This window comes from Lolium rigidum, chromosome 6 (genome assembly GCF_022539505.1).
Source record: "Lolium rigidum isolate FL_2022 chromosome 6, APGP_CSIRO_Lrig_0.1, whole genome shotgun sequence".
NCBI lineage: Eukaryota > Viridiplantae > Streptophyta > Magnoliopsida > Poales > Poaceae > Lolium > Lolium rigidum.
The window spans coordinates 89,953,111-89,966,033 of NC_061513.1; the positions used below are offsets into that span (position 1 = coordinate 89,953,111).

Consider the following 12,923-nt stretch of genomic DNA (forward strand, 5'->3'; position numbering starts at 1 on the left):
TTGATTACGGGATGGCAGCTGCTGAGGTCGATGGTGCAACAAAAGTTGCACTGCAAATTGCGGAGGAATTGTCCACGGTAGAAAAGTTAAATTAAACAAGTGGTCTATGTCGCTCCAGCTTTTATTTGTCAAAATGTGGCCTCATAAAGCGATGCTTTACCCCTAACAAAGATGTTGCTCCATATTGCGGAGTGCTTAGAAAAAGCCAAAGAGGTACGGGAAAGTGTTGGTTATTATTTTTTAGATCCCAAATAAGACTTTGGATATAAAATCGGTGCATAAACTAAACCCTATCTCCTACCACTCCAGTTTTCGTTCCGGGGCAAATGCTGTGTTAGAGGATCACCGCGGCTTTCAACTCTCATATCGACAAACGGTGTCTGCACCCTACAACACTGCTTTTAGTGGAAGCGGTAACTTTCGGCGGCAGGGCATCTCTCACCACATCTTCTATGTGGTGGAAGTCCCAAGGTTGAGCCAGAGTTTCATCGGCATATAAACCCTTCTACACTAAATCTAGAATTTTCGGGTTGATCTTTCCCGAAGGCATCGTCTTTGGAGCTGTGATATTTGTACTCAGGGTTGAGAAACCTCGCCCTAGCATGTCCTTGCTCCAATCATATGGTCGTGAATTTCACTACCAATGTTGGGCACAGTTCGGCCATTTTGACATATGTTAAGCTGAGTTCACCATCGTGTAAGTGTGGAAATTCTGTATAGGATGGTTTGAAGCGTGCCTTGGAACTCGGCCGCATTGCGTGTTAAATAGGCGTCAATGACCAGATAGATTTACAGAGTTGTTACAGATTGGATTGATCAACAAGAAAAGAACTAAAACGATTTATCTACACCGTTAGGATTACAACAACTTATCTCTAGATGTTGTTCTAGAAGCTTCATGTTTAACATCCTCCCTCGATCTCAACGTGTTCATGTTGAGATTGGTCTTGAATGCTTCTTGTTGTCGAACTTGCAGTGGTTTAATAAATCCATCTGCTACTTGATCTCCTGTTGGTATGAACCGAATTTCTAACAATTTCCGAGCCACTCGTTCTCTCACAAAGTGGAAGTCAATTTCAATATGTTTCATCCTTGCATGGAATATAGGATTTGCAGACAAGTATGTTGCTCCAAGGTTGTCACACCATAAGCAAGCAGTTTGTGGATGCTCTACTCCAAGCTCATTAAGAATAGACTCAACCCACATTATTTCAGCAGTAGCATTTGCCAATGACTTGTACTCTGCCTCAGTGCTTGATCTAGAAATTGTGGCTTGCTTCCTGGCACTCCATAACACAACATTAGAGCCAAAGAACACAGCAAATCCAGCAGTTGATCTCCTATCATCAGGACACCCTGCCCAATCAGCATCAGAGAAGGCACTAACAAGTGAGGATGATGACCTACCAATCCTAAGACCAGTAGTAGCACTTCCTCTAAGATATATCAATATCTTTTTAACTGTTGTCCAATGTAAAGTTGTAGGGGCATGTAATAACCGACAAACTTTATTAACTGAAAAAGATATATTCGGCCTTGTCAGAGTTAAGTACTGCAAGGCTCCAACAATGCCCCTGTAGCGTGTTGAATCTTCAGGACTCAACAATTCTCCCTCATGCAAAGATAACTTATATGTTGTGGAGAGTGGTATGCTTGAAATCTTGCACTCTGTCATACCCACACGAGACAATAATTCCATAGCATATTCTCCTTGAGTTAACATAATATCACTACCATCTTTCTTAACTTCAATTCCTAGAAAGTAGTGCAAATCACCCAAGTCTTTAAGAGCAAAATCACTTCTTAGATCATTTAACAATGTTGTAGTTGCTTCTTGAGAGGAACTCACAACAATAATATCATCGACCTAAATGAGCATAAAAATGGTCACCTTTCCCTTCCTATAGAAGAAGAGTGACGTGTCACCTTTTGAAGGGTTGAAACCAAGTTGTTGCAACTTCATGCTTAACCTTGAGTACCATGCTCTTGGTGCTTGTTTCAACCCATATAATGTCTTATCTAGCCGACACACATGTTTTGGTCTAGTTTTGTCTTCATAACCCGGAGGTTGTCGCATGTACACTTCTTCCTCGAGAACGTCATGAAGAAACGCATTATCTACATCCAATTGGCGAAGACACCATCCCCTGGAGACAGCAATAGATAAAACCAATCTGATAATAGCTGCCTTGACTACTGGACTAAAAGTATCCTCGTAGTCTATACGAAAACGTTGTTTAAAACCTTTTGCTACTAATCTAGCTTTGTACCTATATATAGTACCATCAGCTTTTCTCTTTATTTTATACACCCATTTACAATCAATGATATTCCTCCCTTGACTAGATGGAACTAGATGCCAAGTTTTGTTATTCATAAGTGCACTATACTCACTATCCATAGCATTTTTCCAATCATTACTTTGCAATGCTTCTCCTAAATTTTTAGGTTCACCGGTTGAGGCAAAACCCCCATACCTGACCGTACCATCGGTACGCTCAAGCGGCCGAAAAACTCCGCTTTGTGAACGTATGCGTGGCGCCCTCAGATTTGGAGCTGGCACAGCAGAAGCTACACCTGAGGCAGCCACAGAAGATCGGCGGTCAGGCGAGTCAGCAGGAGCAGGCGCAGGTGAATCAGAAGCAGACGCAGGCGAATCTGCTATCCCATCCTCCCTGTCGCCTAACGTGGGTGGGCTGCTGGGACCGGGCGACGTGGCGCGTTCTGGACCGCAGGATGCGTGTGGCGGGCTCGTTGCTCCTCGAGCCGCGGGAGGCGACGCGGTTTCGGCCGGTTCGGTGCGTCGTGTGTCGCACGCTGGTGGGGAGCGCGCGGACTCCAGTGCTGATGGCCCTACAGCAGATCTCTCAGGATCGATGCAGGTAGGAGGATCAGCCTGGGATCCCGTGCCCATCTCCATTGGATGTTCATGCTGCATAAAATGACGCCTTGGAACAAAATTTGCACGGTTAGGATCAGTAAAAATAGGACTATTAGCCTGGCTATCTGAGTGTTCTCTCGCGTGATCTGAAGGATTCAATAATTCGGAGGGAAGCAATAGAATTTCTGATCTCAATCTAGCACCGGCATTAGGATTTAATTTGGAGAAGGGAAATATTGATTCATCAAAGATGATATCTCGGGAGATATAAATTCTGCCAGTAGAAATATCAAGACATTTAAATCCCTTGTGAAGATTACTATAGCCCAAAAAGGCACATTCTTTGGAACGAAATTCCAACTTCCTTGAATTGTATGGCCTAAGATTTGGCCAACATGAACATCCAAAAATTTGGAGGGAGTTATAGTCTGGTTTTTCATGATATAAACGATTCAAAGGAGTATCAAAATTCTGAATTCTACTTGGCGTGCGATTTATAAGATAGGTGGCGACTATGAATGCCTCATCCCAATATTTTAAGGGCATGGAGGCATGAGCAAGTAGAGAGATACCTACTTCTACTATGTGATGATGTTTTCGCTCTGCCGATCCATTTTGCTGATGTGCATAAGGGCATGACACATGATGGGAGATGTCAACTTGGTTAAAGAAGGAATTGAGTTTTTCATACTCTCCTCCCCAATCGGTTTGCATGGCTAGAATTTTCCTATTAAATTGCCTTTCGACAAGGCTTTGAAATTCATGGAATTTTTGGAACACTTCGGATTTGTGTTTAATCAAGTAGATCCAAACAAATTTACTGAAATCATCGATAAAACTGACATAGTATTTCTTTCGTCCAATAGACTCAAGGGCAGGACCCCAAACATCCGAAAAAACTAGCTCTAAGGGAGCACTAGATTCACTAAATGACTTATGATAGGGTAGTTGGTGACTTTTTCCTTTCTAGCAAACATCACACACAAACTCTTCACTTGACTCACTTGAACAAGGAAGATTATTGCTACTGATAACTTTGTTGACTATGATCGATGACGGATGACCTAAACGAGAGTGCCATTTCTCCGAGGACGGTTTGATGGCGCTGAAGACATGCTTTCTTTAGCTGGATGAAGTGGATGAAAGAGGGTAGAGACCTCGTCTACCCGGACCTTGGAGGAGCGTTCTCCTGGTTTCCCGATCCTTTATGAGAAAAGAGTAAGGGTGAATTTCGATAAAAGCATTATTATCAGCAGCAAGGCGACTAGCAGACAGTAAACTCTTGCTAGCTTGAGGAACATGAAGGATGTTTTTGAGATATAGATCACGACCAGAGGTACTAACAACAGAATGGCCAATGTGGCTAATGTCCATACCCGACCTACTTGCAGTGTAGACTTGATCATTGCCGGTGTACTTGTCGCGGATGGTCAGCTTGTGGAGGTCTCCAGTGATGTGGTTTGTCGCGCCAGAGTTGATGTGCCAATTGGACTGCCAATTGGTATCTACCCCGTAAGGGGAAGTGGTTGCAGCTCTGACGCTCTTCTCCTCAACGCCGACGAAGTCTGGGTTGTAGCTCTCCCAGCACTTGTGCACCATGTGGCCAGTTTTGCCACACAACTGACACTAGGGGCGTGGCATGTTGCCACTACCATCGTTGTTGTTGTTGCGGGTGTTCCCGTTGTAGTTGTTGTTGTAGTTGGAGCCGTTGCCGCCGTTGCCATAGTTGCCGCGGCCTCCATTGCCACGACCTTGTGGAGGAGGTGGAGGTGCACCTCGGCCACCACCACCACGTCCAAAACCGCCTCCGTGTCCACCGCGAAAAGTAGTGTTGACAGAGGACTGGTTGCCTCCTCCATGGAGGAGATCGATGCGCGTCTCGTAGCTGAGAAGCTGCGAGTACATCTCCGCGACGGTGACAGGTTCAACGTGGGAGCACATGGCGGAGACGATGGAGTTTTAGTCCGAGTCGAGGCCGGCGAGGACGTAGGAGACAATGTCTTCCTCGTCCAGCTTCTTGCCTGCAGGGCCATCTCATCTGCCAGAGTTCGGATCTTGCCGAAGAACTCGGCGATGGTCATGTTTCCTTTCTGCAGATTGGCGAGGGCGATGCGCGTGTTGACGGTGCGAGCGCGCGTCTGCGACGTGAACATGCCTTGGATCGCTGCCCACAACATTGTCGAGGTAGTGTTGTTGACGACATGTGTGGAGATCTCACGAGACAAGGTGGTCAGAAGAAAACACAGAAGTTGCTGGTCTTTTGCCAGCCACATACCATAGGCAGGGTTTGCCTCTTTCTCCGTCTTGTCGCCATGGGTGACCTCGATCTCCTTGGCAGGCAGGGCCTGCTCGGTGTCGAGGAAGGACTCCATCTGAGCACCCCTGATGGCAGACATGACCTGAGCCTTCCATAGGACATGGTTGCTCTTGGTCAGCTTCTCGGTGATGTTGTGGCCGAAGTCGGTTCCGGCGGTGGAGTTCGTGGATGAGCTCGCCATGGATGTCGAGAGGACAAGCTCTGATACTATGTGGAAATTCTGTATAAGATGGTTTGAAGCGTGTCTTGGAACTCGGCCGCATTGCGTGTTAAATAGGGGTCAATGGCCAGATAGATTTACAGAGTTGTTACAGATTGGATTGATCAACAAGAAAAGAACTAAAACGGTTTATCTACACTATTAGGATTACAACAACTTATCTCTAGATGTTGTTCTAGAAGCTTCATGTTTAACAGTAAGGTGAAGACCGAAGTGATAATCGTTTCATTGTACAAATTTAAAGCAGAGTAAATGAAACAATATACTCCGTTAACATTTTGTACTGTTTTATTGCAGGTATTTCCATGTGTTCCTCCCTTTCTGAGGAATCTCAACGCATTCTTCGGTCGATAGGAAATTGTTGATTCTCTTGATGAAAAACCGTTTAAGGGCGTTGCTATTTCGTATTATGAACAATTTCAACAGCTTGAGATTTGAGCATAATGATTGTGCTAGTTCAATTAGTCTTCATATATGCTCTCGACGCGAGGACACCTTTTAAACTGAAGATTTACAATGTCTACAATGCATTACAAAAGACATTTTTTATTATACTCCCTCACATAAACTGCATGCTTTAAATGAAGTATTCCAATAGCAAGAGCCAGGGTTCATTCGGATGCATGTACATTACAGTATATTTATTTAAGCATCTTGCTTTGTCTACCGGTTAGAGCGTCTCGGTTTTATTCTTGAATTAAAACCGTTCTAGAAATCAAGATTTCCATTTTGTCCCGAGCCATAGTTGACATTTCCTAAACCAGCTAAAAATAGTTGGATGATCATTGATCTGAAGGGGTAGATAGTACGGAGCCCCAAAATAATTGCCTAACAAAGTCAGCGTGAGATGTTGTTGTTTTCAACATAAGTTAATTAAGTGTGAGTGTGTGACCAGAGAACAGAAAAACTATTGGCAACACTGCGGCGTACGACTTACATATTGGCATGAGTTCAGTTATGATGAGATCGCCGATAGAGAAGATCATCTTCAATATTAACTTATTTAAGCTCCACATATGATCTTATGCTAGAGTGTCGATGTTTCAATCTTGAATTCAAACCCTTCCAGAATTCAAGACTACACATTTTGACTGAGCCACATATTTGACCTTTCCTGAACCAGCTAAACATAGCAAAGAAGTAGCTCTGTAGCTGGCTGAATAATCTGAAGGGTTCATCGGTCCTAAGCAACCAGCTAACAAAGTCAGCGAGACAAGCTGTGGTTTTCACCATAACTTCCAAGTGTGAACAGAGAAGAAACAACTGTTTGCCAAAATGTGTTATCCGATTGGCTGATTTCTCTAGGAGGGTCGAGACGTGTGACCTGCACTTTTAGTACGGCGCCGTTGATCAGTCCAAGATAGTGACACTTGGATAGTGCGAGCCATGCACTCACTATTCCGTTCCTTCATTGTGAACTCAGTGATTCAGTGACCTTGACGCTAACACTATTTTTGAGGACCAGAGACAGCAGAAGACATTTCCGTCCGTGTGGAGCCGTGAACAGGGGTGGCCGTACTGTGACGTACCGTTGAGGCGGCGATAGTCTCATCCTGTTCTCCAAAAGAACCGAGTTAGTATGGTATTGCGTAGGAGTCACAGCACGATGCTTCTATTGTGAGACTAACCGCAGGATAACGTAGGTGTTACATTCACGGTAACTTGGCAAATACTCCGATTAGTGCAGCCGTTCAGGAAGATTCATGTGATATGAATACGATGCGTCCTCTTCTTCAGCTTCTGAATGGTCCAGGTTTGGTTAGCTAGCTTGTCTCACCTGCTAATTCATATATAGCTTCTGGGAAGAAACAGAAATAATATCCTGACCTCTTGCAAGAAGCTGGGGATTCCAGTTTCAATTGCAAAGGTTATCTGTACGCACGTGGCACGGCTTGCTTAGCTGATTAGTATACCTGGTAAGTACAACCAACACGTCCTTGACAGTCTTATATATCAGTAAGATAAACACCAAAGGATAGATTAATCTGGATCCTAGCTTTTAGATACGTCAAAGCGAGCACGCGCGTTGACAGCACACAGCAGATGGCAAGCACACCTTCACACTGACGACAAGAAATCACTGATTTGCGCTCTCCAAACCGTAGATCGATTGATGAACCCTAGAGGAAACGGCGCCTCACGGTATAAGAGACACGATGGATCAGTGACATCAGAAAAGGAGATTCAGCGTAGAAATTGACGGCAGGGAACATAGGAAGATTGTTGCCTCACCCCACTCCTCGCTTTCAAGCTACCATGGCATCGCTGGTGGATATCGACGTTGATGTTCTCTGCTGCATCACCATGCGTTATCTGATAGTAAATCAAATGGGATCATGAAAACATGACACCGGTTCACACACATTTGTTTGTTTAGAGGGGAGTCACTGCCTCACCGGGTCACCATCGCCAAGTTGCCATTTGCTAGTAGAAGGTCAGAAACTGTAGCTTTCAGCGAAGAACAAAATACAAGGCTTTTTTTTTTTTTGAGATGAATACAAGGCTTTTTGGTTACTAAGTAAACGGCAAACCAGGTGTTAGTTTACAACAAGTACATGATTCGTACATCTGACCGATTGGTCGATTGTAAATACGCCTGCTAATCAACGAAAGCTCCCTATTTCCCCGTAGAAAAGAAGATCTGAATGTGACAGTTGAGTTTTACGGAAGTCCACCGAATACCTTTTTTTAGCGGATCCACCGAATACCTTGGGATTCATTCAGATTTCAGGCGAGCAGACTTTGGCGACCCACTGAGCATGCAAACCGCCAATTCAGGGGACTGAAAAAAAAAGGGGAGATTCTAACGTACAAGAGGCCCAGATCACGTCAGGGCTTGGTCGGTTCGGCTGGCATCCCAGCCCAATCCAGGGGGGTCTTTCCGGCCCGGGAACAAAAAAGAAGAACAAGAATGAAACGGGCAAATTCATGAGTTAGATCTTGGTTCTCTAATAATAAAGAGAAAGAGTTCGATTTTGGTCTACCCTTTTTTTCTGCAAGGGTATGTTTGCTTTGTGTCATACTATGTCCTACTAGTTGAATGCACGTGCGCTTCTATGGTCGCTTGAGTGTTCTTATTATACATCAAATACAAATCACATGGAAATTCATGTGTACAAAAAGACATAGCCTCATGGTATTTCAATAATATAAGATGATACTTTTCTTAAGTTATATTCCAATAGAAATCGATCAACTAATTATAACTTTTAGTTAAATGTTAATGTATTAAAAAAGTTGTATACCATTCACTGCTAGATCTATGTGCAGTTGTGCACCCATTCTATGTTGCATCTCAAGCTATAGAACAAATTACGAAATCCTTTTTTACAGACTTAAGTTCTATCTCAAAATGATTGACTCATAATTCTCATGTGTAAAATGCACAAATGTTAACATAAGATCTAGCTGTGAATGTTAATTGATGTCTACGCACGCTTCTATTCCTGTAGACAGTGTTGGGCCTCCAAGAGCAGAGGTTTGTAGAACAGCATCAAGTTTCTCTTAAGTGAATCACCCAAGGTTTATCAAACTCAGGGAGGAAGAGGTCAAAGATATCCCTCTCAAGCAACCCTGCAATCACGATACAAGAAGTCTCTTGTGTCCCCAACACACCTAATACACTTGTCAGATGTATAGGTGCACTAGTTCGGCGAAGAGATAGTGAAATACAAGTGATATGGATGAATATGAGTGGTAACAACGGAGCCAGAAAATAGCTGGCTGGCGTGCAGTTCATGGTGCTAATATTGCAGGAAGTAAAGATGCAGTAAAACAGTAAATAAGCGATGTTTGCAGTATTTGGAAACAAGGCCTAGGGATCATACTTTCACTAGTGGACACTCTCAACATTGCAATCATAATGGAATATAAATAAGCACTTCATTATGCTATTCCGAATTACTCTCCGGCAAGATAACGAACACTAATTCATCATGTAGGCAAACCTTAAAGATGTATTCCCAAGTACTAATAAACACCCCACGCTGTCATTGTGAGCATTCATAGGAGGTACTAACACACCACAATTTCATAGAGACATCCAACTCAAATCATAACTTAGTGAATAAGTATTCTGTGAAATATAGCCTAAGAGACCCACACGGTGCACACACTGTCACCTTTACACACGTGGGACAAGGAGTCTCCGGAGATCACATAAGTAAAATCCACTTGAATAGCATAACGACATCTAGATTACAAAGCTCATCATATGGATCTCAATCATGCAAGGCAAATCATGAGATCATTGTATTGAAGTACATGAGAGAGAGATATGAACCACATAGCTACCGGTACAGCCCTTAGCCTCGATGGAGAACTACTCCCTCCTCATCATAGGAGACAGCAGTGTTGATGAAGATGGCGGTGGTGTCGATGGAGATGCCTTCCGGGGGCACTTCCCCGTCCCAGCGGCGTGCCGGAACAGAGACTTCTGTCCCCCAGATCTTGGCTTCGCGATGGCGGTGGCTCTGGAAGGTTTCTCGTACCGTGGCTTATTCGTATCGAAGATTTAGGTCAGGGAGGCTTATATAGGCGAAGAGTCGGAGTCGGAAGGGCCACGGGGCCCCCTCACGGTAGGGGGCGCCCCCCCCCCCCCTTGGTCGCGCCGCCATGTGGGGTGGGGCCCCCCTAGCTCTCCTCTGGTCCCTCTTCGGTGCTTTGGAAGCTTCCTTGAAATATAAGATCGTGGGCGTTGATTTCGTCCAATTCCGAGAATATTTCCTTTGTAGGATTTCTGAAACCAAAAACAGCAGAAAATAGGAACTGGCACTTCGACATCTTGTTAATAGGTTAGTTCCGGAAAATGCATCAAAACGATATAAAGTGTGAACAAAACATGTAGGTATTGTCATAAAACAAGCATGGAACATCAGAAATTATAGATACGTTGGAGACGTATCGACATCCCCAAGCTTAGTTCCTACTCGCCCTCGAGTAGGTAAACGATAACAAAGATATTTTCTGAAGTGACATGCTACTTACATAATCTTGATCATACTATTGTAAAGCATATGAGATGAATGAAGTGATTCAAAGAAATGGTAAAGACAATGACTAAACAACTGAATCATATAGCAAAGACTTTTCATGAATAGTACTTTCAAGACAAGTATCAATAAGTCTTGCATAAGAGTTAACTCATAAAGCAATAAATTTAAAGTAAAGGCATTGAAGCAACACAAAAGAAGATATAAGTTTCAGCGATTGCTTTCAACTTCAACATGCATATCTCATGGATAATTGTCAACACAAAGTAATATGATGAATGCAAATAAGCAAGTATGTAAGAATCAATGCACAGTTGACACAAGTGTTTGCTTCTAAGATGGAAGGAAATAGGTAAACTGACTCAACATAAAAGTAAAAGAATGGCCCTTCGTAGAGGGAAGTATGGATTGCTATATTTGTGCTAGAGCTTTTATTTTGAAAACATAGAAACAATTTTATCAACGGTAGTAATAAAGCATATGTGTTATGTATAATACATCCTATAAGTTGCAAGCCTCATGCATAGATTACCAATAGTGCCCGCACCTTATCCTAATTAGCTTGGATTTACATGGATTATCATTGCATAACATATGTTTTAACCAAGTATCACAGAGGGGTACCTCTATGCCGCCTGTACAAAGGTCTAAGGAGAAAGCTCGCATTGGATTTCTCGCTTTTGATTATTCTCAACTTAGACATCCATACCGGGACAATATAGACAACAGATAATGGACTCCTCTTTAATGCATAAGCATTCAACAACATATAATATTCTCATAAGAGATTGAGGATTGTTGTCCAAACTGAAACTTCCACCATGGATCATGGCTTTAGTTAGCGGCCCAATGTTCTTCTCTAACAATATGCATACTCAAACCATTCAACTCATGATAAATCACCCTTACTTCGGACAAGACGAACATGCATAGCAACTCACATGATATTCAACAAAGGTGAAATAGTTGATGGCGTCCCCAGGAACATGGTTACCGCTCAACAAGCAACTTATAAGAAATAAGATACATAAGTACATATTCAATACCACAATAGTTTTTAAGCTATTTTTCCCATGAGCTATATATTGCAAAGACAAAGGAATGGAATTTTAAAGGTAGCACTCAAGCAATTTACTTTGGAATGGCAGAAAAATACCATGTAGTAGGTAGGTATGGTGGACACAAATGGCATAGTTTTTGGCTCAAGGATTTTGGATGCACGAGAAGTAATCCCTCTCAATACAAGGCTTAGGCTAGCAAGGTTATTTGAAGCAAACACAAGTATGAACCGGTACAGCAAAACTTACATAAGAACATATTGCAAGCATTATAAGACTCTATACTGTCTTCCTTGTTGTTCAAACCCTCACCATAAAATATCTAGACTTTAGAGAGACCAATCATGCAAACCAAATGTCAACAAGCTCTACAGCATTTCTTCATTAATAGGTGCAAAGTACATGATGCAAGAGCTTAAACATGATCTATATGAGCACAACAATTGCCAAGTATCAAATTATTCAAGACATTATACCAATTTACCACATGTAGCATTTTCTCGTTTCCAACCAAATAACAATGAACGAAGCAGTTTCAACCTTCGCCATGAACATTAAAAGTAAAGCTAAGAACACATGTGTTCATATGCAACAGCGGAGCGTGTCTCTCTCCCACACAAGTATGAATTTATTCAGAGAACGAAAATAACAAAAACGAAAATAAAAGCACACAGACGCTCCAAGTAAAGTACATAAGATGTGACGGAATAAAAATATAGTTTCAATAGAAGAAACCTGATAAATTGTTGATGAAGAAGGGGATGCCTTGGGCATCCCCAAGCTTAGACGCTTGAGTCCTCTTGAAATATGCAGGGATGAACCACGGGGGCATCCCCAAGGTTAGACTTTTCACTCTTCTTAATCATATATCATCGTCCTCTCTTGACCCTTGAAAACTTCCTCCACACCAAACTCAAAACAAACTCATTAGAGGGTTAGTGCATAATCAAAATTTCACATGTTCAGAGATGACACAATCATTCTTAACATTTCTGGACATTGCCCAAGGCTACTGAAAGTTAATGGAACAAAGAAATTCATCCAACACAACAAAAGAGGCAATGCGAAATAAAAGGCAGAATCTGTCAAAACAGAACAGTCCGTAAAGACGAATTTTTCTGGGGCACTTAACTTACTCAGATGAAAATGCTCAAATTGAATGAAAGTTGCGTACATATCTGAGGATCAGTCACGTAAATTGGCAGATTTTTCTGAGTTACCTACAGAGAACCCTGCCCAAACTCGTGACAGCAAGAAATCTGTTTCTGCGCAGTAATCCAAATCTAGTATCATCTTTACTATCAAAGACTTTACTTGGCACAAAAATGTAATAAAATAAAGATAAGAAGAGGTTGCTATAGTAGTAAAAAATTCCAAGACACAACAAATCAGTAGCAAAATAAAGACATGGGTTATCTCCCAAGAAGTGCTTTCTTTATAGCCATTAAGATGAGCT

The 12,923-nt window shown here is 42.5% G+C and overlaps 1 non-coding gene across 1 annotated transcript; it reads right to left on the reverse strand.

The window, feature by feature from the left end:
* Positions 1–4,758: 4,758 nt before the first annotated feature.
* Positions 4,759–4,897, reverse strand: LOC124668799. Its single transcript, XR_006991880.1, has one exon. It is a non-coding gene; the product is annotated as a small nucleolar RNA Z247 (small nucleolar RNA).
* Positions 4,898–12,923: the final 8,026 nt, after the last annotated feature.